Genomic DNA, 27,968 nt, shown 5'->3' with positions numbered 1-27,968 from the left:
TAGCCTTAACCTTCCCTCAGGCATTCTATCTGAGCTGCAACTCAACAACTCCAATTTTACAAGTCCGTGTTCATGACAAACCAGTTCGTATTAAGAGCCAATCACATGCAGAAAAGCCTACAGGAACTGAAAAATAAATCTAATTTGCATTCATCTGGATTACCTTTTCATTTGTAAGCAGTTCAGTCTGAACCACTTTGTAAGTCTGAACTAAAGAATATGTTTGCCTCATCCTCTCTATAATGTCTTGATTCAGCACAGCATCCTTCTTGTGTTTGCCTGGCGTGCCCATGTCAAAAATTCAGCAGAAGAGGCCTAATAGTGGTTTCCCTTAGCTGATGAGCTGCGTGCTGATCTGTAGGCTTTTGCAGCAGGTTTGGAGTCAGGGACATTGTTTATTATTCCACTCCCTGTTCCAAAGCCGAGAAAACATTGTTTATAAGAAACTTCAAAAAGCTCAGTCACAGATATCAAGCCCATATTGTATATGCCTCTGCCAAGTCAAATTAGGTTATTTTACTTGATATTAAGTTTGACAAGCAAAGAGGCTGTGAAAACCAGAATTCCAGCAGGGAGTGCCTCCTGTAATTCAGTAAAAAAAAATTAGTGTTAAAATCTCCACAGTAACTCTATTCTCCACACTTAGATTATATTACGGTCTATATTTATCTTGTCTAGAAATGTGCCTTATTACATCCTTGCCTACTTCTGTGATCAGGATTCTACAGTAGTGCGGCTAAATCAAGCAGACTTTGTTTTGGCTAGCAAAGCAGCCCTGTCACTTGCGCACATCTCTGTGGCTTCGCTCTGTATTTACCATAATCAATTAGGAATTTTGTTACTGGGCTAATCATGGAGTTGTTATGAGTGGGACAGACTTTGATTCTGTCAGTAACTCACCTTGAAACACTCTGCATGGTGGTCAGCATTCAGTTATGCATTGAACAGTAGCAGACCAATGACGAGGAAACTAGTGAAAGCTAGGCCAGAAGAAGTTCCTGACCGAGTACCCGCGGGAGGTGGTGGGTTCCCCTTCTTTGGAAGTTTTTAAGCAGAGGCTAGATAGTCATCTGACACAAATGCTGATTTTATGACCATAAGCAGATTGTGAGTGGGTGGGCAGGGAGGGATGTACCCCAGTGTTTGTCTCTTATGGTCCTTCTTTGCATAGCCAGGGAATTGCTGATTGCCACTGTGGGATGGTAGGTGAATTTCCTCCAGGCCAGGCTGGATTCTGGATATATTTTGGGGGGGGATCATTTGGGCATGAAATTGGGGTCACCGTGGGCGGGTAGGTAATTATGAGTTCCTGCACTGTACAGAGGATTGGACTACATGGCCTTGGAAGTCCCTTCCAACTCTATTATTCTATAGTATAGTGGGAGGAGAAGAATGTTCCAAATCAAAGGTCATATAATGTAATTTGTTAAGACTAGCCAAGGCATGTGGGTTGTATGGTTTATTCCAAAGAGTACACAAACAGTTCTGATATGCCTAATGTTATAAAACCCATAGACAAAGGATGGGCAGAAGATCATTCAGAAGTGATCAGTCTCTCTTCAAGCAACTAAAAGTAGATCTGGATCCTGCCTTAAGTTCTTCTGTAATTACTTTATTATGCTTCCCTTTAAATCTAACATGGTGGCTTCTCTCCTCTTTTTCTTTCATGCATAGTAGAAAGAGGCACACATGTACACCCTTGCTCTGGACAAGAAAGTAACATGCAATAGGCTCCTGCACCCCACATTAAAGCTATTTGGCCCTGTATCAAAGTTGCTATAATTTTTCTTTGAAGGGCAAGTCACAATTTAGGCTGATGGTTCTATTTTGCTTTGGGGGAACAGCAGAGGAACTAAAGATTTCCCTAAGTGAGCACTGCACACCTGCTCTGAAATACAGTGTTTTTTTATAAAGGCTGACGTTTTGTGAATGGCTCCACTCACTGAGTTCTATTTTAGTGACAGCGCCACTTGTCAAACTGCCATTTTGTGCCTGGTAGCTCCTAGGTTCTTGAAAAAAATAGTAGCTACCAGAAGCAAAAAGTCTGTCTTTATTCTGCTATGAGCTACTCTGGTTGATACAGATCTCTAAATTATTAGTCAAAGGTCTTTCCAAGCCCTTGTTGGTTCCTTTTTATCTGGAGAGGACAAGGACTGGATTTGGAACTTTCTGCCTCCAAAAATAAATAGTTCTGCCATTAACCCATGGTCTTCCATACCTGAAGTCCACATCAGCTGGAAGCCCTCTCCATTTTACCCCAAAGCTTCTTTGGTTACTTAGGGGGAAAGGGGTTGGAGTATTGCTTGGCCTCCTTGTGGTCCTGATACAAAAATGAATGTCCTTCAGCTTAATCTTATTTAAACAGACCTATTGTGAATCAGATGAGAGGATCTAGCATATTATTTCAAATACCTGGATTACTGTTTTTAAACCATCAAGCCTCCCAGCCTGTTTGATCATCAAAGTGCTCTTTGAGTGATCTGGGATTAGGCTTGTGGATGAGAGGCAGCAATGCCTTCTTCTCCAGAGGTTTTCATAAATTGCACAAGTGCAAAAGCAACCATATGCTGCAACAGATAAATAAATGAAATTTATCTAGTATGGCAGAACTAGGTCACGACTCTGTAGCATTAGCAGCTACTGCACAGTCACAAAACTTCTCAATACAGTGTCTGAGGTGACCATAAAATCATAATATTGAGGCAATCCAGTTAGTGATCAAGTTGTATGAAAGTTCTCACGCCACAGGTAGTTACACTAGCGGGGGAAAGCATCTTGAGGTGATTATACGTATGTTTGTATCAAGACTTTATATCCATGGTGCTTTATATTGTAGCAAAGCATGTATATATCAGCAACATACAACAAACACAAAGCAACACATCAAAAAGAAAAATGTGTTTATCAATGTGCCATTGTATATCAGCTGGGGAAAGAGCAGGTACAAATGACCTGAAGGAAGCAGAAGCTATGGCAAAATGTACATGCTTCAAATTAGATAGACAGACAGACAGACAGATGATATACTGCCCTTCCTTGAGGCTCAGGGCACTTTACAGAGAACGTAAATTGTATAATAAAGTATAACATGGTTTAATAATTGTATCATTAACAATGTGTCACTATAAACATTAATCACCAGATGTTCGGAAATCGTGACTGGGTGGCCTCTTGAAGGTCAACCCCTCCAAGATGGAGGTCCTGTGGCTGGGAAGGAAGGGGTCAGATCAGGCAGTGTGTTTGCACCTCCCGGAGAGGATGCAACTGTCCATTGTGTCACAAGCCAGGAATTTAGGGGTGACCTTGGATGCCTCGCTTACTATGGAAGCATAGGTCAAGAAGGTAGCCAGCCAAGCATTGTTCTGCCTTTGCCAGGCACAGCTACTAGTGCCCTACCTTTCCCCTGAACACCATCCATGCAATGGTCACCTCCAGAATTGATTTCTGTAACTCGCTGTACGTGGTCCTGCCCTTGAGCCTGACCCGGAGATTACAGCTGGTGCAACTTGCAGCTGCTAGGGTCCTCACTGGAACATCTTGGAGGGCCCATATCCAGCCTGGGCTGAGGCAGCTGCATAGGCTGCCAGTTGTAGCCAGGATCAGGTTCAAGGTCTTGGTGTTGACCTTTAAGGCCTTTTGCTGCCTGGGACCCACATATCTAAGGGACCTTTTCTTACCCTATGTCCCTTGCAGGGCTTTGTGTTCCACTGGTACCAACCTGCTGGTTATTCCTATCCCCAGGGACGCTCGCCTGGCCTTGATCAGGGCCTTTTCAGTCCTGGCCCCTACCTAATGGAATGAACTCCCACAGGAGCTGTGGGCCCTTGGAGAGCTTTCTGCTTTCCATAGGGCCTGCAAAACTGAGGCCCATTCCGCACAAGGACTAATGTTGCCAATTGGTTCCTGAAAGCGGAAATGCTATTTTTAAAAGTGCAATTCTGTGTTATGCATACCTGCCTTTGTAGTGGAATCCAGTAGCGTTTCAATCGTTTCCCACAGGTTTCAGATCTCAGCAAAAATCGCTAGAAAGGAAACATTTTTTTCTGTGCTTTGTCCCGCCCCTGGCCATCAATCAAACGAACAGCCAATGGGCGGCCGTTATCATGCTCCCGAAAAGCCCCTTTCCCTTTAAGCACAGGGTTTTTAAAAAAAGAAAAACACATGTTGCAACGAATATACCTTGATTCCTTGATTCCTCCTAACGTAGAGACCCATCTAGCTGGCAGCTGGTATGTGAGCTGCCGATTCATCGTTACCACGCTCCCCCGAGTGAAAAAAAAATCCCCTCCTCCCCGTGCATGGGTGTGATTTTTGGCCGAAAATAAATGGAACTTGCAAATGGGGCTGTGTTGTGCTTGGTGACTTGAGGGGAGCTTTAAAGCAGCTCTGTGGAGGGACTGTAGCCGGAGAAGCCTCACTGGGTGAATGAAGGCTCGCCGGTTCGTTGCTTTCTGCTCACTCAGAGAAAAAAAAAATGGTGATCGCTTCACCGGAAGTTCAGAGAAGAGAGCCAGGGGGAGGGACTTGGCTGGAACCGCGACAATGGGAATGCACAGGTCTTTTTCGCTACTGTTGCAGATTGTTTGCAAGAGTGTAGCACTTTTCGGAGGGTGAATTCACTTTTCTGGATTCCCCTTTAAGCACTACAACGAATCACTTTTTGCGGATCGGTTTCAGAGTGTGGCAGATTGTGTGCAACGTCGTGCATAACTGCAAATTAGTAGCGTTTACAATTTGGAAGCCTTTTGCAACATTGAAATCGTGCGGAATAGCCCTGAGCTTTCCTGCCAGGTATATGGTCAGGGCTAATGCTAGAGCAGGTGGTATGTGTCCCCTTGATATTGGTGCTGGACATCTTGGTGCAGGTTGGTCTCCCCCTATGTCATCCTCGTAAGGTTATTTTTCCCATATGAAGTTTTTGCCATCTGTTGGTGTTGTAATGTTCTTGATAGGGGGTTTAATGGGTATCAATATTAATGGGTATTTTATTGGGTTTCATTGATGTATTATCTGTTGTGACCCGCCGTGAGGCATCTTTGAGATCAGCGGGCTATAAGTCCAAAAAATAAAAATACAAAATAAAATTCCCATGAGAACCCTGGCTGTTGCATTCTGAATCCGTTGCAGTTTCTGTATCAAAGATAAGGATAGACCAGCATGGAGTGAGTTGCAGAAGTCCAGTCTAGAGGTGGTTCACTGTGGCTAGGTGTTCCAGGGCCAAGTAGGGAAATAGTAGTTTGGCTTGGTGCAGGTGGAAAATGCCAGCTGCACTACTCTTGTGATCTCCATGGAGATCTAGTTGACTGGCAAGATGGCATAGGGCCAATAAAGACATGACTCAATTTAGTGATAACAGAGGCCACAGCTTTATTTGGGTGCCACAGTATACTTCTAGCCAGAGGGTGAGCCTGGCACAAGAAATAAGCCATAACACCAGCTGCTTTCTACCTGGCTCCCAGGGCACCCTTCCCAGACAGGGCACCCTTCCCAGACAGGAGGGCAGGTCCCTTGCCCTCGAAGTCCACCCCTCAGGGAGGTGTGATGGTCAATAGGCGCTCACCTCATTTGACCACACCATCCACCTGGCTCCCAGCCCCTGGGTTCCCAGCCAGGTCAGCCATGCCCATTAGCAAGCCAGTCTCTTATTGAGACCCCTCACTCACACTTTAGGTCTCCAGCATGCAAACTGGAACCCTGTACAAAGGCTCATCCTTATGCTTCTCTAAACCACCACTGAAAGTGGGCCAGATGGCCCTATTCCTGCCAACCTTCAGACGCCCTGCAACCATTCCACCAATACTGCCTGCAACCCTTGTAACTACATATTGCAACCACACTTGGAGAGGTGCACACTGTCCCTCCAAAAGATGGGAGCCAAATGGTGGGTGATGTTGAGTTGGCAAATCTTGACACCCCCCATTCCCATAACTAGCTTACACACTGCCTTATTAACTTTCTCTTTTGCCCAATGAACACATTCCAGGCACACAGCATTCCTCCAGACCCTTCTGTCCAGGAGTTCTGACCACATCAAATGTACACCAGGCAACCTCTGCTGCAGCACAGCCAGGTACTCTTGAGATCATTTTAAACAGGTGACGACCAGAGATCCCTGGAAGGTCGCTTTCCCTAAGGTGCACAATTATCACAGATGGTGCTCCTCCTTCATGGACCTCAGCTGCCATGATATCCAACAACAATGCCCATGTCATCCCCTTGTGTTCTGACCACTTGATGCACAGTTGTTCTCCCAAGCTCAGGTGAGGTCCCCATACTGTTGCTTCCACGTAACATCCAGCCCAATAAACAATACTGTGTCACACGATGAGGACCTTTGGTAATGCAGTGATCAGGCCTGGAACAAGCAAGAGGTTAGCAAAACATGCTGGGGGGTACATACAATCTATAAGCCAGTGACCACCACTGCCCAATTTGCATGATTTCCTGAGGTGTGGCCCCATCAAGGAATGCCTGTGTAGCTGCCCCAATTATATATAAGAATGTATCCCTTAACAGTCAGGATGCAATCCTACCCAGTTGAGGCACAGCCTAAGCACAGCCACGAACTGGAACCGGGAAAGGCTTGTGCCATTGTGGTGAATTAAAAACACCCACAGGGTGTGGGTAGCATGACTAGGTAATTGCCTAAGCTCCTAACCGGCCGTGTGCTAGGTGACCTTGTCCAGTGCAGCACTGCTGACATTCCACACCCTCTCTGATCCATCTTGAATCTCCTGAAAGTAATTAGCAATCACACAGGTGTAAACTCTATATCCTCAACATTAAGAGCTGAGGAACCTCTGTCTGCTCATGACGGAGCCACCAGCTCACTGCATTGAAAGGCACCATGGTATGCAAGCATGAAGGCTGCATGCATTAGCATTGCTTCAAATGAATTGAAACACAGTGCTTTCTGTTGTTGCACCAGGTCCCCCGCCACCAGTGTGATGGGGCACCTGTGGTTGGGTGCTGCTTTGATGGTCCTCCCTGTCCTTTTAATGCCTTTCTGGCTAAGAAGGACAACCCTGGGTCCCATGACCCCATGGTCTTGCTGAAAAAGTAAAGTCCCACCATAATGACCCGGACATTCCTATGTGAAAAACCCTGTTCCTTTTTGGGCCAGGTAGTGGAGGATTATCTGCTCCTCCATGGCCCAGAGGTGCCTGTAGCCTGCCATGCAGGTAAATCCCATGAATCCCTTGACGGTCCCCTTGTAGCACCAGTGGGTTGACTCCGCAACAGATGGCATGATGCCAGTCCAAATCAGTTTATTCCAAGTTCCCAGAGACCCTCTCAGAAAGCTTCTGGATCCTGGTTTGCCTGAGAGGAAGATACCAAAACCTCTCAACCTGCAATTGAGAGAGAGCGTCATATATTTTGTTCCGCACCCCAGCTATGTGCTGTGCTCGGAATAAAATGTTCACCTCCAGTCAAGTGAGGACAATGCGTCTCACCAAGTGCAGGACCCTGACCAACCTGGCAGACTGATGGTTGAGGATATGGACCACTGCCATGTTGTTGCATCAAAACATGATCCACTTGTTGGTGAACAGCTTCTTCCATATGACCACAGCCTCCAATATTGAAAAAAATTCCAAGAAAGTGAGGTCCCTACACACATCCACTGTACAGGTGGTTGGCCATGGCTGTGCACATCACCTATTACAGTAAAAGACCCCAAAGCCTAGGCTACTTGCCATATCCAAATGAATCTCCTGGTGTTCCCAGCTTCAGCAGAGTCTACCCTTTGGAAATTCTGCAAACATTCGAACCAGACCCATAAGTTGACCTTAATTCCCTGTATAGGGAGCCTACGGGGAGTGGTGGGAAATAAATCTAACAACAACAACAACAACAACAACAATAATAATAATAGGTGGTGGTACATTCTAGTCAACACCTTGGTGGCCTGTGACAGCCGTGTACAAATCATCCATCACGGCTCTACTACTTTGCAGGTGAAATTCAAATGCACACCTGGTGGTGTATCTGTGTACCAGCTTGGAGTCTCCCTCTCCCTTGGGTCTACTCCTTCAGCATCCAAGAGATGTTGAGCCTCCTCCCTCCGCTTGTGAAGCCAGGAGGATAAGCCTGGCACAAAGGCACTCTCCAGCCAATACCACCATTTCTGCAGGTCTTTGTCCCTCTTTCAAGAAGAGGACTCACCCAAAAAGGGGCTGTCGTAGGATGCCCACTGGCTCTTGCATCACTTCTTTTTTTATATATATACAAGTTTTTTTATTTTCATAAAGATAGAAATATAGGATGCAATACGAGTTATTAATACAAAAAACAGTAAATAAAATATAATCATCGTTTGAAAATATACGACCCCACATTAACTACACAGTGATATAAACTTTTGCCCAAAACTGAGTCTAAGAGCCATCCATATTTCCACTACATTAAAAAAGGCCTATTTAGATATACAAAAGAAAAGTTGTTATTAATCAACTTACTTGAGAGATTGTAGACCTCACATTAACTGCTTGATACAATCTAAGAGCTATCCTGGCAGATATTTCTAGGTTTAAGTTAGATGCTTAACATTAAACATTTCTTGTAGAACAGTATGAGTTTTGGCCCTGTATCAATACCCTAATGAAGGGAAAGGAAAGTAGGGCTTTGCCTTAAAGATGTACAAAGAAAAAAATTACAAGAGGATTTCATAATTTCTCCTTATCCTTAATACAGATACATCTACAAAACAATTTATACTTGACCCATTCTAAGAGCCATCCTGACAGGTATAAATTGAGAGCTTTGCATTTTCTACAGGTCAGTGTGAACTTTGGCCCTAGAACAATACACTAATAGGAAAAAAAGGGGGGGGAGAACCCCATTTTATATTTCCAACACTAATGATTATATTACCTATATGCCTACAAAGGAAAAGAAACAAGAGAGAAAGAGACACTGCTTCCCCTTTTTCATAAAAATAGAAATACAGAATACAGTATAACATTAAACATAAAACAATATGAGCTTTCGGTCTTCTTAAGGGGGTCTCATCTCAAGGCTTGCTACATCTTGTCGTTCCCGTAGACTTATATTCTGTCCCATTGGCCTTTAGCGTAGAAAGTGCAGTTGTACTCTTTCCCGCAGAATATGCATCGATAAATCTTGAGGCCGTTGCACCTCCTGGACTCCAGTATCAGTACAATTTTTTCCCCAAAGAGCTCCTTTAAATTGGTTACTTTCACTACAGATCCATATTTCTTTTGATTGATTTTTGTACACTGTTGCTTTGAGATGGCTGTATGTCTTTTTAAAAAGGGTGTCCTTATCTGGGCTGCAGAACTCCGGCATCCCCTTTTCCGTCTCCAGAATTTCAGATTTCTCCTCTACTGTTGGTTTTCCACCTTGTTTAGAGCTGTCATCAGCCACTGTTATTGATCCATCATTCCTGTTGAAGATTTCTTCCTTGGCATCATGGATCTCCTTGAAGATATGAATTTCAGATTTCTCTTCTACTGTTGGTTTTCCACCTTGTTTAAACCTGTCATCAGCCACTGTTATTGATCCATCATTCCTGTTGGAGACTTCTTCCTTGCCATCTTGGATCTCCTTGAAGATATTTTTGACCAATCCTTCTGTAAATACTTTGAAATCTTGGGTTTGTTTCTCTATTAGATGAGCCAATCTTTTTAACATAAACATGTTTTTGACTTTAAAAAACACAGCCGGCCTCAAACAATTTTACAAGTGGCCAGTAGAGGTCCTCTGTTTTATCCTCTAACGCAGTGGTCCCCAACCTGCGGGCTGCGGCCCAGTGCCGGGCCGCGAAGGCCATGGCGCTGGGCCGCGGCTCCCTCTCCCCGCCCCCCCCGCAGTAAAAAACTTCCCAGGCCGCAAGCTTGCGGTCCGGGAAGCTTCTTACTGTGGGAGGGCGGGGAGAGGGAATCGGGGCCGGCCGCGGCCGTGTGGGTGCGGCCCGATGCACAGGCGTGGCCCGCAGGTGCGGCCCGATGCGTGGGCACAGCCCGATGTGTGGGCATGGCCCGCGCGGGCCGCGGGCCGCGCCCCTATGCCCTCCCGGTCCCCAACCTCAGAAAGGTTGGGGGCCACTGCTCTAACGTTCCAGCACAGGCATGTGACGTATTGAAGTCAGTAAGGCAGATATTCTCATGCTGGAACAGAGTTCTCGTGAGATCTTCCCATTTACAGCTCTTATCTCTTATCTCCGAAAACCAAAACAATTACAATAAGAGCTTTTGCCAATTAATTTGAGTTGATTTGAGTCCTTCTTCTGCTTAGTTAGGAGAATTAGCCTGCCTCATAACGAGGTGGCTTCGGGCAGAGCAGAGTAAGAGGAGGGGGGAAACAAAGGGCTTTGATGCAGGAAGAGAGACGGAGAAAAAAAAACAACGAGAGATACTTGCAGTAAATGATGTTTTGGAACTCAGCCGATGTCCTCCCCTCAGTTCACAACGTTCATTTGCAGTAAATCGTCGTGTAGGGTTGAAGCAGATACTTTAAGATTAAAGAGAGAAAAGAAAGTCCGAGATAGAAAATGGCAGTCGTCCTCTGGACCTGGAATGCTGACAGCCTATAATCCAGGGTGATATACTCCCTAAAGGATTGGAGACGGCCCCAAAAACTTCCTGGGTAGAAAAGTGAGGTGGGGTTTGCGTACCCCTCCTCTTTTCTGCCAATTGCTTGCGCAATTGACCCCTGTCAGGCTTCAGAGATAGCAGAGCAGATGCCCTGCCACCCTCTCAGAATGACATCTTTAGCCACACCCTTTGCATCACTTCTTACCATACCACCTGCCTTGCATTTTGTGGTGTGCCCCTTCATGGGTGGAAGAGCCAGAATTGGAACTCCCTTCCCCAACAGACTCTGCAAGTGTTCAGGCTTTAACTAGAACTGCTTACCCGGCTGTCCCTGGACATGTGCATTACCACCTGTGAATAGCCTTGCCAATTGGAGGCATTGATACTAGAAGGTAAAGACACACCTTTCACTTGTCTTTGCTGCTGGCTCTAGTCCTGGGCAATGGCTTTTCCTTGCTTGCCTGATTGCCACTGCTACCCCTTCTGGGCTGCCTGCCCCTGTGCCTGCCCCTGCTGGGAAGCCCCTTGCTGCCTTGGTGTTCAGGAACTGGCTCCTCCTTGTGTGAACCCAGATGGATGGAGGCACTTGGTTCCATCTGGGTCAGCCCACCTGCCTGCATGGCCATGTGGAAATACTCTCTGAGGAGCACAAACCCACTGGGTGCCTCCTCAAGGCTCTGGGCTGCTTCCTGCTCCATCCATGTCCTGTCCCTTGTGTCCAGGCCTCTCCACCCAGCGCCTCCACACTCCACCAGGCTGCAAAGCATGGACCATGAGCAGAGCCCCCACCAATTGCTGTCTCGGGCCTCCTCTCCTCATTCAGGGCCTTGCTGCTGCCTGCCTGTCGTTGAGCTCTTGCCCAAGCCTCACAGACCCGCAATGCACTGGTCCTATTCCCCCTCAGCCTCCAGATGCCCTCCTGTTCTGTGAAGGGGTCTCCCGACCATCCCCCATAGTCTCTGTTCTCCAAGTACACAAATGCCACCCCAATTCCATTGCTGTGCAAGCCCTACTTTCTCCCTGTCAGGCACCTGGCCACCTGCTGCAAGTGAACTCCTCACCCAGCAGACCTTGAGCCCTTCACTCTGGTGCCCTGGCACCTGCTCTCCTGAATGGAGCTGCCTCACCGTGCCATGCTTCGGTCCCTCTACCCTGCCCCAGCACTCAGCCGCTTGAACAGCAAGCTGTCAGGGCAGCGAATCAGTGGCGGAAAGGCTGTGCTGCTCCATGTGGTGCCTTAAATAGGCACCCATGAGCCCACCTCTCATGCCACCATTGTGCACTCTCATCCAAGTGCACACATGATGCTGGGCCACATGCAGCCGCGTCTTTCCTTGGCCTGCCCTCCATGGCGTCAACTGTCAGCCTCAGTTACTTGTGCCTGCTCTAAATAATTATAATATAATGAGCCACCTTCTAATACAATTCCCTCTTCACAGAAAAATCTCACCTGTCCCTACTTTTGTTCAATAAGCAAGGGTTCTGTGCTATTTGTTATGTGGTCATGTTTTGTTTATTAGTGTTTTGTTTATTAGTATTGTAGCTGCTAGGTATAACGATGATTGTTCCTAGACCAGATTAGAAGACAGAAATGCTTCTAACATTGGTGAGGTATGGCAAGATAGGCCTAGAGTATTCCACGTTTAGTTAGGGTTGGAATAAGGTCCAAGTTGGGAAATATCAGAAGATTTTATGGGTGGAGCCTGAGGAGGGTGGGGTTTGGGGAGAAGCGTGACTTCAGTGGATTATAATGCTATAGAGTCCACCTTCCAAAGCAGCCATTTTCTCCAGGGGAACTGATCTTTGTCACCTGAAGATCAATTGTAATAGTGGGAGATCTACAGCCACCTCCTGAAGGTTGGCAACCCTGCCTCTAGAGGAGGAGGAGGTAGAGAAGCATACACATACACTTGACATGTTAATTGAAGAGAATGAACGTTATTGGGACTCCCTGGGGTAATTTTGGGTGAGCCCATTCCGCAAAGAGGAACCTCCTTATCTTTTCTCACTTCAACTTTGTCACTTTCCCCTCTTTTTTACTGCTATGCGAAGAAAGTAAAAACCCTTTCACAAAGGGAGCGGGGGGGAGGAGGGGGAGAAATGCAACCAAAAAAAGACTGGCCTTTGGCTGTTTGAATGCTCAGTGCGGTACAGCAGCCCTTATATCTTTCAGTGAATGCAAGCAAAGCTTTTTCTCTCTTTCTATGAAGCTGTGAGGTAGTAGGCTGGGGAGAGGGCTCTCCCCTCTCTGCCCCCATAGTGACTTCTCCCACTAGTTATAAGTGAAGTATTCTGCGGGCAAATTAACACTTCATAGTTGGAATGACTCTAGAAGGCATGCCTTCCACTTGCATAGAATAAGATCATTCCAAAAGCCCATGAGCCAGCAGTATGATTCATGAAAATACTATGTCTGGAAATGCTAATCAGGTACACTTCTCTGTGGGGTGAACCTGACCTAAATGATTTGGTTGGATGATGTGCCTATCAAACATAGATATCAACTGAGTCACTGCTGCTGCTTCCTTGGCCTTGCTGCTCTGACAAATGGAAAGTGAAAAGTAAAGAGAGCCACTGATTTCCAAATATTTGGGGGGCAGGGGGTGGGGAATGGCCAGATTTGACCTAATCAGTTTGGATACAAAAGCTAGAGGAACATTCTTGGATTTATTATCTTTCTGAGGCTAATGAATTGAAGGTGGGATCTCACAATCCATCAGCGTTATATTGACGGTTGTAGATCTTTCCTGTACTCCCCTCCTCACAGCAGTCCTTGCTCTATCTCAGGAAACACCCCAGTTCTGCTGACTGAAGAGGGATGCCCTTAATCCTCCTCACTGCAGCCTCCTGATCTATTTGGCTGTTGGCTGTCTACTTTCCTGGAGACTGCTGTAGGGAGGTGAACACAGGATAGGTCTTTGATCAGAGAGCCAGCATGCGATAGTGTTTACGAGCAGTCCCCTCTAATTCGGCGAGCTGGTTTTATTCCCCACTCTGCCACATGCAGCTAGCTGAGTGACCCTAAGGTTATCACTGTCTTGTTAGAGTTGTTTTTGCAGAGCAATTCTGCTGGAGCTCTCTCAACCTCACCTACCTCACAGGCTGCCATGTTCTGAACTAGTTTTAGGTTTGGGGTTGTCTTCAAGAGCAGTTCTACGTACAGCATACTGTAATACTCCATACACAGATTTTAAAAAGCATGTATTAATGTGGCTGGTGGGTGAATGTGAGAAAGGAGAGTATATTTTTACCCCATCTCTCCTCAACGAAGCTCCAAAGGAAGTCTGTTATGTTTCTATGTGCATATTTATGTATCAGTTGAGGAATGGCAAGTTGGCACATGAGACATAACGCTCAGTATTATAAACACCCAGGGTACCGTTGCAGATGGATTGCAAGCGTCACCACGTCATGCAACTTAATCAGTCTGTGAAAAAGATCTGAAAAGCAACTTTATTGACTTTTGAGCAAAGGCTGCATGCACATGCTGCCTACCAGGGATAATCTCATAGGGTTCAGATTCAGGAATGAGGTCTTGGCAGGAAGAGGCAATTATGCTGAGGATGTGAGAATTCACCACAAAGAATATTTACAAGCTATAAATCCAGCTGTTAATTCAGGCTAACAGAAGCAGTCAGTAGATTCAAGTTCCCAAACAACATCTGAGCATCATCATCGTGGTGGCAATCTGGTGCTAACAAATATGGATAGCAGAACTGAATTTCCTAAAGCATACTGTACTGCTTTCCTTCATGCAACACTGAAATGTGACCTCACTTACTATTTCAGCTCTTAGTGCAAGAATATAGGAGCAGGAGGCAGTGGTACTACAGAGAATCAGAGTATGCAATATTTAAAGCAGATGTATGTATGTAAGAAGTGGCAACCAGAAAAAAAATACCTACAAAAAGATAAAATGTTCACAGAGAGAGGATCATATGCTCTGCAATCTCAATTCTATTCCATGTTTGCTCGTTTAGGTACAATTGATTTCTATTTCTCTTCTGTGACTGGTAATGTGTTTTCTTCTTTTCTGAAGAACTCTGGGTATCCCGCCTTGTCACAGTATGGTATTTTAGCTCTTGGTTCAATCTGAGAACCTAAACAAGTTAAGTGGCACTCAAGGTGTTTTTTTAAATTAATTTAATATAAAGGGGAAAGGTCAGCTTCAAGACTTTATTTACAGTCATTGCAACCAGTACAATAATTGCTGGGATATCAAAATGTTGAATGCATTTAAAATTAAGAATAATAAAATCACAATTTTAAAGTAATCTATAAAATGTTGTAAACATGGTTATTATACAAATGCATAAAGATTTATTTTCCTATGAAGTTTTTGAATATCTTAATGGTGGCAGCACATAATTTCATGGTACATAGGAGATTTTCAAGATTAGCTATAATCAGAGGTTGAATTTTTTGAGATAAAAATACTACATGCACAGACTTTAGTTCTTATACTTCTCATAATGACTTAAATCTATGTATTGATCCTTTGTTGTCCACAAACACTTCAGTACACTTCCTTGGAGTATTCTCCAACTCTTTTGGTTTTCAGCATCTAGAAGGCTGGTATACTCTTTCCAGTACCCAACCCACTTCTCTTGAAACACCATTGCTCGACTTCAGTTTTTAATTGACCCTTAAGATTTCTTCAAGAAGTTTCTAACCACACCTGGTCTTCAGAACTAACTTCATACTTGACAGGGTAGGGACATTTCTTCTCTCTCTAGAAAATCTATCCCCTTTCCTTGGCCCTGAATGTGAGTCTTTGTTCACTTCCCAATCTCTCTTACCAATTTTTCCCTCAGTTCTTGGTCTGTGTTAAACCAATCTCAACTTAGGTTGAAATCAGACATTCTTCTGTCAAGGTAGAAATCTGACTGATTCTCTCCACAGCATATAGCTTTCAAGTCTTTCTCTGATCAGCTGATGCTAACCAATCAGATTGCTTGGAGCAGCCTGTCTCTCAAGGTTGTTTCTTTGAAGAATTAACCCCCTAACAGTCCTTTAATTTTTTTTACTGTGCTTTACAAAAGTACAGTGTGTCATCCCGGAATACATGATCAAACACTCAGTATTGGGCTTCATCTTAAAGTTTTAAAGAAAATTTATTCCTGGTCATTAATTGCCTGTTCAAAGGAAAATTATATTACCACTTGCTCTGGCCTTGGAAAATCCCAGGAGGAAAATAATCCATAACTGAGGAACAATAATCACTGCATGGAATTTCAGTTGTTCATAAAATAAAGTGTTATGAAAGAGTCAACAACAGGATTTTATGAAGTCAAAATTTGTTGATCAACCCTTATTTTTATTTGAAGGGATGAATATTATAAGCATAAGCTGTAGCAAATGCACATCTATGACTTACAGAGTCAAATGACTGTGTTAGTTTGAAGCAGTACAACAAAACAAAATCAGAGTCCAGTGGCACCTTTAAGACCAACAAAGATTTATTCAAGGCGTGAGCTTTCGAGTGCAAGCACTCTTCCTCAGACTATGAACTGACCATCATTACAGTGGGTTCTTGTGGAACCTTATCAAAAGCCTTACTGAAATCAAGGTAAACTGTGTCCACAGCATTTCCCTGATCTAGCAAGGTAGCACCTTTCTCAAAGAAAGAGATAGGGTTAGTCTGACATGATTGTTCTTGAGAAAGGCATGCTGACACTTCGTAATTGCACTGTAATTATTACAGCCATCCACTCTAGCTGTTGGATGATTTGTTCTAAAATTTTGCCAGTTATAGACATCAACCTGACAGGTTGGTAGTTACCCGGATCCATCTGGTTTCTTTAGGTTCATCCCAGTTTTCCTTCTCAAGGGAATTGTCTGTGATTCTGCCTTCAGTTTTTCACTTTTGAGAAACTCCCAAACTTCTTGGACTTCCGTCTCCTTGCCTATTTCTGACTACAGGATTCTACCCAGCATAATTTTAAGTTTGTTAAAATATACTCTCCTGAAGTCCAGACTGTATTTGTGACTACGTACAGCTTTTCTCTTCTCCAACATCATAAAGTCCAAAATCACATGGTCACTAGCATGCCCACAACTTTCACTTCATCAACCAGTTATTCCCTACTGGTAAGAATCAAGTCTTAAATAGCAGACCCCCTGGTTGCCCCTTCCACTTTCTGGGAAATGAAGTTGTCAGCAACACAAGTCAAGAATTTATTAGACTTTTCACTTTTAGCAGAGCTGGTCTTCCAACAGATACCTGGGTAATTGAAATCTCCTATGACCACTAGGTCCTGTCTCTCTGAGAACACATGTAATCTGTTCCAGGAGCATCTCATCCATGTCCTCCACCCAGCCTTGAAGTCTATAGCAGGCCCCCACCATAATACCACTATATAATAATAATAATAATAATAATAATAATAATAATAATAATAATAATAATAATAATAATAATAATAATATCCTACTCCATTTATTTTTACCCAAACATTCTCAGCTAGATTCTGATGCTCAGACACATGTATTTCCTCACAATTATATATATTCTTAATATATAGTGCTATTCCTCCCCCTTCTTTACGTATCTGTTCCTTTTAAATAAGTTGTACCTGTCAATTCTATAATTCCATTTGTGACTGTTATCACAACCTGGTTTCTGTAATGCCTATCTTTAAGCGCTCCCGCGGATTAATAATGCATTAAGGGCTCCGTCGGCGGGCCCTGTCCGGGATGAGGAAGGGTGCCGGTTGGCCCCTTCCCCTGGACTGACAATCGGAGGGCCCAATCGGCAGGCGCAAAGCCTTGTCAGGATTGTCAGTCCAGCGGCACGGCTCGCAATTGGTCCCTTGCCGCCGGACTGACCACTCGGGAGGCGCGAAGCTCCAACGCAGCCAGCTGACTGCCGGCAGTACCTTCCAGCCTTCCAATGGCGCTGGTCGCCGCCGCTGCCGCCAACACATCACCCCCCCCCGGCCCAGCCAGCCAGCAGCAGCCGCCGGAGGAAGCTTGGGGACCGCCGGCTGCACCGCGCCCCACGGAGCACAAGCCGCCCTTCTCCAGCGACGCCACCCACAGCGGATCCTGCCTGCCGCACGTGCGCGGGATGCTCCGCCGCTGCACACAACGCATCGCACGCCGGAACACGCAGCCAGTGCAGGCCGCAGGAGGAAGCTTCAGGGGCCCCCGGCAGTGGCGCCGCACTCTGACACGGGCCGCCATCCGCCCAGCTCCAGCAGCGCCGCATGCAGCCACAGCCACCTGCCGCCCCACCGCCGGACGCTCCACCGCCACAGGATTTCGTCAGACCAGCCACCCAGCCACTGCCGGCCACAACTCGCGGAGCCACTGCGAGCCGCCACAGCCCCTCAACTGCCTCCTGCCCTCCTGCTCGCCAACACCCAAGGTACTGCAGAGCCCCGCCACCCTCATGGCGCGCCCCACTAGCGCCCACTGCATGTTGAGTGCAGCGGGCTTATTTACTAGTTACATAATAATCCCCTTCCTTTATTAGGAATTCTAGTTCTTCCTGCTTGTTTCCCATATCCTGCACATTAGTGTAGAAACATAGTTATCATTCATACGTGTACCAGTTTGGTGGAGTGGCAGACTTCTAATCTGATGAGCCAGGTTCAATTCAGCACTCCCCCACATGCAGTCATCTGGGTGACCTTGGGCTTGCCACAGCACTGATAAAGCTGTTCTGACTGAGCAGTGATATCAGGGCTCTCTCAGCCTCACCCACCTCACAGGGTATCTGCTGTGGGGAGAGGAAAGGGAAGGAGAATGTATGCCGCTTTGAGCCTCCTTTGGGAAGAGAAAAGTGGAATATAAGAACCAACCCTTCTTCTTTTTCTTCTAATACCCCAGGGTTTTAGTTTTTGAAATTTCCTGTAAGTTAATAGTTCCCGCATATAAGATGACTCGAGAAGTGGGCTAAACTGAATAAAATGAAGTTCAATAGGGACAAATATAAAGTTCTGCATTTAGGTAGGAAAAACCAAATACACCAGTATAAGATGAGGGAGACTTGTCTTGGCAGTGGCATGTGCAAAAAGGATCTAGGAGTCTTAGTAGACCATACATTGAACATGAGTCAACAGTGTGACTTAGTGGCTAAAAAGGTAAATGGGATTTTGGGCTGTATCAAACGGAGTATCGTGTCCAGATCATGGGAGGTAATGTCACCGCTTTACTCTGCTCTGGTTCGGTCTCACTTGGAGTGCTGTGTTCAGTTTTGGGCACCCCAATTGAAAAGGGATGTTGACAAACTGGAACGTGTCCGGAGGAGGGCAACAAAGATGGTGAGGGGTTTGGAGACCAAGACATATGAAGAAAGGTTTGCGGAGCTTGGTCTGTTTAGCCTAGAGAGGAGACGACTGAGAGGGGATCTGATAACTGAAGATGTTATTTAAACTGAAGAAGTATTTAAAAGGGGGCCATATGGAGGATGGAGCAGAATTGTTCTCTCTTGCCCCAAAGGGACAGACCAGAATGAATGGGATGAAATTAATTCAAAAGAAATTCCATCTAAACATCCAGAAGAAGTTCCTGACAGTTAGAGCAGTTTCTCAGTGGAATAGGCTTCCTCGGGAGGTGGTGGATTCTCCATCTTTGGAATTTTTTAAACAGAGGCTAGATAGCCATCTGACAGAGAGGCTGATTCTGTGAAGGCAAAGGGGTGGCCGGGAAGTATAATTTGTTCACACATGTATGAGCAAGAAAACAAAGATCATGGCATCCGGCCCTCTCAATTCCTGGCAAATAGATGGGGCAGAAATGGAGATAGTGACAGATTTAATTTTCCTGGGCTCCAAAATCACTGCAGATGGGGACTGCAGCAAAGAAATTAGAAGACATTTGCTCCTGGGGAGGAAAGCTATGGCAAATCTAGACAGCATCCTAAAAAGCAGAGACATCACCCAGCCAACAAAAGTGTGTTTAGTCAAGGCTATGGTATTCCCAGTTGCAATGTATGGTTGTGAAAGGAAGTCTGAGCATCAAAGAATTGAGGCTTTTGAACTGGAGAAGACTCTTGTGAGTCCCTTGGACTGCAAGGCGAACAAGCAGGTCAGTCCTAGAGGAGATCAGCCCGGACTGCTCCTTAGAAGGCCAGATCCTGAAGATGAAACTCAAATACTTTGGCCACCTCATGAGAAGGAAGGACTCCCTGGACTTAAATGGACTCCGGGAAATGGTAGAGGACAGGAAGGCCTGGAGGATCATTGTCCATGGGGTCGCGATGGGTCGGACACGACTTTGCACCTAACCACAACAACACCTTAAACATCAGCCAGGTTTACATGATGCAAGTTTTTCAAGAGTCAAAGCTACCTTTCTTCAGAGTAGCAGTTTTCAACCTTCGGTACAAGCTCTTGTGCAGTTGCCATTTTTTGCTGCATTTGGAAGGCGCTGAGCATGTTGAGAAGCCAAGGACATCATGTTTCATGACCAAGAGGAAGAACAGGATAGTAAGGTAATGGTCTCTCACTGGTAGAGTGGATTCCTTTGTGGCAGAGGAAGTTTCACGTGACTCCCTTCCTCTACAAAGCTTCTACTTTGCCTTCTAGCTCCTCCTACCACCTATCCCATGGCTTTTCTTCATGGTGATATTTTTCACAAAGTCCATACTGTTTTGATTTATGCCCTGATTTCTGCATGCATTCTTCTGCCTTTAGTGTTTAGAATTGTAGTATTAAAGACTCATAGTTGGAAGGGATCTCCAGGGTCATCTAGACCAACCCCCTGCAGAATGCAGGAGATTCATAACTACCTGCCTGCTCATAATGACCCAAATTCCATGCCCAGAGGCCCCCCCCACAAAGAAAACCCCAGAATCCATGGCCAGTCTGCTCTGTAGGAAATTTGCCTCCCGAACCCAAATCGGTGATTGGCATTTCCCTGGGCATGCAACAAAGAGCCACAAAAGCCAAGCATGAACACAATCCCTTCTGCCCAGCCACTAACAATCTGTCCAGATTGACTGAAAGGGCATTTCTGTGAGGTGGATAGTTGTTGTTGTTGTTGTTAGGTGCGAAGTCGTGTCTGACCCATCGCAACCCCATGGACAATGATCCTGCAGGCCTTCCTGTCCTCTACCATTCCCCGGAGTCCATTTAAGTTTGCACCTACTGCTTCAGTTACTCCATCCAGCCACCTCATTCTCTGTCGTCCCCATCTTCTTTTGCCCTTGATCGCTCCCAGCATTAGGCTCTTCTCCGGGGAGTCCTTCCTTCTCATGAGGTGGCCAAAGTATTTGAGTTTCATCTTCAGGATCTGGCCTTCTAAGGAGCAGTCAGAGCTGATCTCCTCTAGGACTTACCGGTTTGTTCACCTTGCAGTCCAAGGGACTCACAAGAGTCTTCTCCAGCACCAGAGTTCAAAAGCCTTAATTCTTTGATGCTCAGCCTTCCTTATGGTCCAACTTTCACAACCATACATTGCAACTGGGAATGCCATAGCCTTGACTAAACGCACTTTTGTTGGCAGGGTGATGTCTCTGCTTTTTAGGATGCTGTCTAGATTTGCCATAGCTTTCCTCCCCAGGAGCAAGCATCTTTTAATTTCTTTGCTGCAGTCCCCATCTGCAGTGATCTTGGAGCCCAGTTAGCCTCTGCTTAAATCTTCCAAGGAAGGATATCCCACCACCTCCCAAGAAATCCTGTTCCACTGAGAAACCACTCTAACTGTCCAGAAGTTCTGCAGGATGCTTACTTAAAATTTCTTTTGAATTAATTTCATCTCATTGATTCTAGTTCTTTATGTGACAGCCTTTTAAGTACTTGAAGATGGCTAAACAGACCAAGCTCTCTCAACCTTACCTCATACGTCTTGTTCTCCAAACCATTCACCATTTTTGTTGCCCTCTTCTGGATGTGCTCTAGTCTGTCTACATCCTTCTTCAATTGTGGTACCTCAAATTGAACACAGTACTCCAAGTGAGGTCTAACTAGAGCAGAGTAAAGTGATACCATCACCTCGCATGATCTGGACACTCTACTTCTTTTGATTCAGCCCCAAATCCTACCTGCCTTTTGAGCCACCAAGCCTCAGTACTGACTCATGTTCAGTGTCTGAGCTACTAAGACCCCAAGATCCTTTTTGCACATACTACTGCCAATACAAGTCTCACCCATCCTATAGTTATGCATATCATTTTTCCTACCTAAATGCAGAACTTTACATTTATCATTGTTGAAATTCATTTTATTCATTTTAGCCCAGTCTTCCTGTCTGTCAAGATCATCTTGGATCCTGATTTTGTCTTCTGCTGTGTTTATTACCACTCCCAGTTTAATGTCATCTGCAAATGTAATAAGCACCCCCTCTATTCCTTCATCCAAATAATTTATAAACATGTTGAACTATACAAAGCCCATTACAAATCTCTGAGACACTCCTCTTGTCACTCCATTCCAAGAAGATTATGAACTTTTAGTAAGCACTCTTTGGGTACTATCTGTCAACCAGTTCTTGATCCACCTAAGAGTAATAGGATTCATACTGCATTTTACCAACTTGACAATAAAAATATCATGTGGAACCTTATCAAAAGCCTTTCTGAAATCAAAGTAAACTATGTCTGTTGCATTCCCCTGATCTAGCAGGGTAGTATTTTTCTCAAAAAAAGAGATAAGATTAGTCTGGCATGACTTGTTCTGGAGAAACCATGCTGACTCTTAGGGCCATTCCACACAGGAAGAACAAAGCTTATGCCAACACAATGGTGTAACACCAAAAAAAACCCCATACCTCCTGGAATTCCTCACTTGCTGGCGCCTCTGCTGCCATGTAGGCATTCTGCACGCCTGCTTGAAATGGCAGAAGAGAGGAATGGGCTAGAGACACTCCTCTCTTCCTCCTGTCAATCAAGACACGCAGCCAATCACCTTTCTTGCTCTTTTAAAGGGACACGATGCCCACAATTTTTCAAAGTGACTTATTCATTTAAACACATATGCGTTTATTCATGGATGCATAGGGCTCCTTTCATTGCAAGCGCTCTTACAATCCAGAGCCTTGAAGCTTAAAAAAAAATTGGGGGGGATGATTAGGGGCGGGTTTTGGTGGGGAAGGGGTATGCATCATGGGCAAACTGGTGTGCAAATGTTTATTTTGTGCTCTACCTGGGCGATTGTGTGTCTATTCATTGCTCCAGGAAGTTTTTTTTTTTAAAAAAAAGAAAGCCCCGTTCTGGGTTAAGAGAGAGGAAGGTAGGCTCAAGGGTGGGCACTGGAGCTGGAAATCTTGCTACTTCAGCCACTTTGGTTACGCACGTGTCTTGTGTGAGTATCACAGAATCACAGAATTATAGAGTTGGAAGGGGCCATACAAGCCATCTAGTCCAACCCCCTGCTCAACGCAGGATCAGCCCAAAGCATCCTAAAGCATCCAAGAAAAGTGTGTATCCAACCTTTGCTTGAAGACTGCCAGCGAGGGGGAGCTCACCACCTCCTTAGGCAGCCTATTCCACTGCTAAACTACTCTGACTGTGAAAATTTTTTTCCTGATATCTAGCCTATATCATTGTGCTTGTAGTTTAAACCCATTACTGCGTGTCCTTTCCTCTGCAGCCAACGGAAACAGCATCCTGCCCTCCTCTAAGTGACAACCTTTCAAATACTTAAAGAGGGCTATCATGTCCCCTCTCAACCTCCTTTTCTCCAGGCTGAACATTCCCAAGTCCCTCAACCTATCTTCATAGGGCTTGGTCCCTTGGCCCCAGATCATCTTCGTTGCTCTCCTCTGTACCCTTTCAATTTTATCTACGTCCTTTTTGAAGTGAGGCCTCCAGAACTGCACACAGTACTCCAGGTGTGGTCTGACCAGTGCCGTATACAATGGGACTATGACATCTTGTGATTTTGATGTGATGCCCCTGTTGATACAGCCCAAAATGGCATTCACCTTTTTTACCGCTGCATCACACTGCCTGCTCATGTTTAGCTTACAATCCACAAGTACCCCAAGGTCTCGTTCACACACAGTGTTACCTAGAAGCATATCCCCCATCCAGTAGGTATGCTTTTCATTTTTCTGACCCAGATGCAGAACTTTACACTTATCTTTATTAAATTGCATCTTGTTCTCATTTGCCCATTTTTCCATTGTGTTCAGATCTCGTTGAACTCTGTCTCTATCTTCTGGAGTATTTGCCAGTCCTCCCGATTTGGTGTCATCTGCAAACATGATGAATAATCCCTCCACCGCCTCATCTATATCATTAATAAATATGTTTAAAAGTACCGGCCCTGAGGGTTGGCTGCTCTCATCTTGCTAGAGCTTCATGGCAGGGGAAATCCAGTTTTGTGGATTCCCCTGCAAGCACTTTAAGAAGGAGGATGTAGCAGCTGATTTGCAGATGTAATGCTGGATGTCATGCAAAATGCCTAAAATATGGCGTTTGCAAAAGGTAAGACTCCCACTTCTTTAATCAGGTGCAGAATGGCACTCTATCTATCTATCTATCTATCTATCTATCTATCTATCTATCTATCTATCTATCTATCTATCTATCTATCTATCTATCTATCTATCTTTCTTTCTTTCTTTCTTTCTTTCTTTCTTTCTTTCTTTCTTTCTTTCTTTCTTTCTTTCTTTCTTTCTTTCTTCAATTTATAGCCTACTACTCCCCAAAACACGCGGCGGGTCCAACAACCCCAATAAAATCCCATTAAAACGGACATAAAACATGTTACATATATAAAAACCTTTAAGATATGTCAGGAAAAACTCACCCCATCTCTAATATTATCCCAATGTCTGAGGGGGAAAGGAGGAAAGAGGGTACAGATGGAGTTTGCTACTGCCACTTCTATGGGTGGAGCCTAGATCTACCTGGCCGCCCAGCCTCAACCATAGACCCGGTGGAAGAGCTCCGTTTTGCAGGCCCTGAGAAATGCTGACAGCTCCCGCAGGGCCCATAGCTCCTCCAGGAGCTCATTCCACCAGATCGGGGCCAGGACCAAAAAGGTTGAGGCTAGGCGCAACTCTCTGGGGCCATGCACTCTAGCTTCTCAAGGACCAAATGTTGCATGATGTGTTCTAAAAATTTTCCAGCTATAGACATCAAGCTGACAAGTTGATAGTTACGCAGATCCTCCTTTTTTCCCTTCTTGAAGATTGGAACAATATTTGCCTGCCTCGAGTCTTCTGGCACGTCACCTGTTCTCCAAGAATTGTTAAAAATAATGGACAGAGGTTCAGAAATTATACTCACAAGTTCTTTTAGTACCTTTGGATGCAATTCATCTGGCCCAGAGCACTTAGTTTCATTTAAAGAAATGAGGTATTTACAGACTACCCCAACAGTTAAACTAGGTTGCAACTCCCATCCCTCATCACGTGACATGATTTTGCCACAACGAGCACAATTTCCTTCACAGGAGAAGACTGAGAAGTAGGAATTGAGCAGTTCAGCCCTCTTTACATTACCTGCTACAGTTTAATTTCTTGTCCCCACAATGGTCCTACCATGTCCTTACTCTTTTTCTTACTTTGAATATAACTAAAGAACCCTTTTTTGTTGTGTTTAGCATTTCTTGCTAGCCTAAGTTCATACTGAGCTTTAGCTTTTCTAACGCTCTCCCTACTAACATTAGTTATTTGTTTAAATTCCTCCTTGGTTACAAGATCCTCCTTCCATTTCCTAAATAAGTATTTTTTTATTATTCAAATCTTTTGAAAGCTGCTTATGGAGCCTCCCTGTCTTCTTCAGGCTCCTCCCACTTTTCCTTCTCAGTATTTCACTTTTAAGAAACCCCCATCCCTCATGAACTCCTATCTCCTTAAGTTTTTTTCTGACCATTGGATTCTATCCAGCATAACTCTAAGTTTGTCAAAATTTGCTTTCCTGAAGTAAAATCGATATGTCTGACTCTGTACAGTTTTTCTCTTATTTCAAGTCCCCCCCTCCACACACACACACACACACACATACTGCCCAGGTTTTTCCAGATCTTTTGAAATAATTTTTAACGTGATGTTTTTCTGGAAGCCAATTCTAATTTGGGATTTTCCTAGCAAATAATATTTACATTAATTTTCTTTGGCACACCAACCCCCACCCCTTTTTCAATGACTGGACTGTCATCATTATTAAATCACATTCTCCCTTTCCACCAGAAAACAAGTAATTTAAAGTTTTTCTTAAAGGCTGTAAAAATATTGATATATTGCTGTAGTTTTGTAATTATAGTTTAAGCAGGTTCTCTGAATCCCCAGCTTTCTTTCTTTTCTTTTTTTTTAAGTCTCAATCCTCTTCCCACAAGATGATATCCCATTTTTCTTATAACTCCATGAGGGAAGGTGCTTGTTGTTCTTGTTGTTAGGTGCGAAGTTGCGTCCGACCCATCGCGACCCCATGGACAATGATCCTCCAGGCCTTCCTGTCCTCTACCATTCTCCAGAGTCCATTTAAGCTTGCACCGACTGCTTCAGTGACTCCATCCATCCAGCCACCTCATTCTCTGTCGTCCCCTTCTTCTTTTGCCCTCAATTGCTCCCAGCATTAGGCTCTTCTCCAGGGAGTCCTTCCTTCTCATGAGGTGGCCAAAGTATTTGAGTTTCATCTTCAGGATCTGGCCTTTACAGCATCGGACTGTCTTTTCGCCACCAGTTACTTCCACAACTGAGCATCCTTTCAGCTTTGGCCCAGTCGCTTCATTCATTCTGGCGCTACTCGTACTAGCCGTCTGCTCATCCCCAGTAGCATATTGGACACCTTCCGACCTGAGGGGCTCATTTTCCGGTGTCATATCATTTTGCCTTTTGAACTTGTCCATTGGGTTTTCATGGCAAAATACTGGAGTGGTTTGCCATTTCCTTCTCCAGTGGATCACCCTTTGTCAGAGCTCTCTGCTATGAACTGTCCGTCTTGGGTGACCCTGCACGGCATAGCTCATAGCTTCACTGAACTACGCAAGCCCCCTTGCCACGGCAAGGCAGCGATCTTTGAAGGGGGGGGGGGAAGGTGCTAGAGACTTCTAAATAAATAAACAAACACTCGTAATTCAAAGAAGCCTCTTAAGCTATCATTTGAGCATGGTGTAGTTGTTAACAGTGGCGGACTCCAATCTGGAGAAACAGGTTTGATTCCTTACTTCTCTACATGAAGTCTGTTGAGTGACCTTGGGCCAGTCAAAGTTCTCTGTCGAAACTCTCTCAGCCCCACCTAGCTTATAAGGTACCTGTTGTGAGGAGCAGAAGGGAAGGCAACTGTAAGGTGCTTTGGGACTCCTTATGGTAAAAAGAAGTAGGGTGTACAAACCAACTCTACTTCTTCTACGGTGCTATATAGATATTTGATAGCTGTTTCCCTCCCCCCAAAAATGGGGCCACTGTATTGCCACCAATAATGACACCAATAACAACAGCACCCTCCCTTGAAAATCCTCATTTAACCCATGGGCAGGAGAATATAATCTGACTCCAGAAGTCTAAAAATAACTCCAGAAGAACAATCTGATTCCAGTGCTCGTGGATTGACTCCCAAGAAAATTAGGAGTAATTCAAGTATTCAGAAAAGGTTCCAGAAACCGATTATACAAGGGGCGGAAAGGCAGTGCTGGCAGCAGCAGGGCAGCGGGGCTAATCCCCGATTGCACATGATGACAACACCATCCCAGCCACAACCTAGCCCTGGCCCAACGCAGCACCCCAGATGGCCCATGATAATTCATTACCTTTGATGCCACGGGCACAATCTGCAGCCCTGCCAGGCCAGCCCTATGCATAATGGAAGAGGCCCAAAGGACCAGCTCCTCTCCCAGCCTACGGTGTCCCTGCAGGGATACCAAATGCTCCTGTCAGCTGTGTGGAGCCACGGAGCTGGATGGGACAGTCTCCCACCCCCACTCCCAGTGTGCAATGGGGACTCCATGCCCCCTGCTCCCCACCCCCACTGCTGCCACCACACAGTGCACTGGGCTCTCCCAGCCATTGCTGTTGTGCATGCATGCTATGCCAGGGCAGTCCATGTGTGCTGGGGGATTCCATGCCCCATGCATTCTCAGGAAGTGGCAGGGCATGCCACCCCGCTGCAAGGACCCGGCATTGGCCCAGCACAGCTGCTGCCATGCATAATCGGTCAGAGAGTTACATTTTTAATGCCCAGTACAATGAAGGTTCTCTGCTTTCTCCCTTTCTCCTTAACTCAGCCACCAGCAGGATCCGTCATTGTTTTGCATACACTTGTGGCACAGAGTGTATGTACCCCCCCCCCTCAATCCCGAGACCCATTCCCGTACCACCGCCACTTCACAGCCAGCAAACACGCATGCACACACACACCTATGCACCCACCGCTATCTTCCCCTCCTCGGTCCCTAGACCCCTTCCTGCACCGCCACCACTTTCCACGTACCAAACACGCACGCGCACACACACGCACGCACCCACCCACAGTGAATGACCCCTCTTCAATCCTGAGAACCGTTCCCATGCCCCCGT

The 27,968-nt window shown here is 45.3% G+C and overlaps 1 long non-coding RNA gene across 1 annotated transcript in view; it reads right to left on the bottom strand.

The window, feature by feature from the left end:
- Positions 1-9,932: 9,932 nt before the first annotated feature.
- Positions 9,933-27,968, bottom strand: part of LOC143832499 (uncharacterized) — a 133,180-nt gene continuing 115,144 nt past the window's right edge. Inside the window, exon 4 of the long non-coding RNA XR_013229289.1 lies at positions 9,933-10,473. This is a non-coding gene — a long non-coding RNA (uncharacterized LOC143832499). The remainder of the gene's footprint in view (positions 10,474-27,968) is intronic.

This window comes from Paroedura picta, chromosome 3 (genome assembly GCF_049243985.1).
Source record: "Paroedura picta isolate Pp20150507F chromosome 3, Ppicta_v3.0, whole genome shotgun sequence".
Lineage (NCBI taxonomy): Eukaryota > Metazoa > Chordata > Lepidosauria > Squamata > Gekkonidae > Paroedura > Paroedura picta.
The sequence above is the reverse complement of the archived record's forward strand: the minus strand, read 5'-3'. Positions and strand labels throughout refer to the sequence as shown.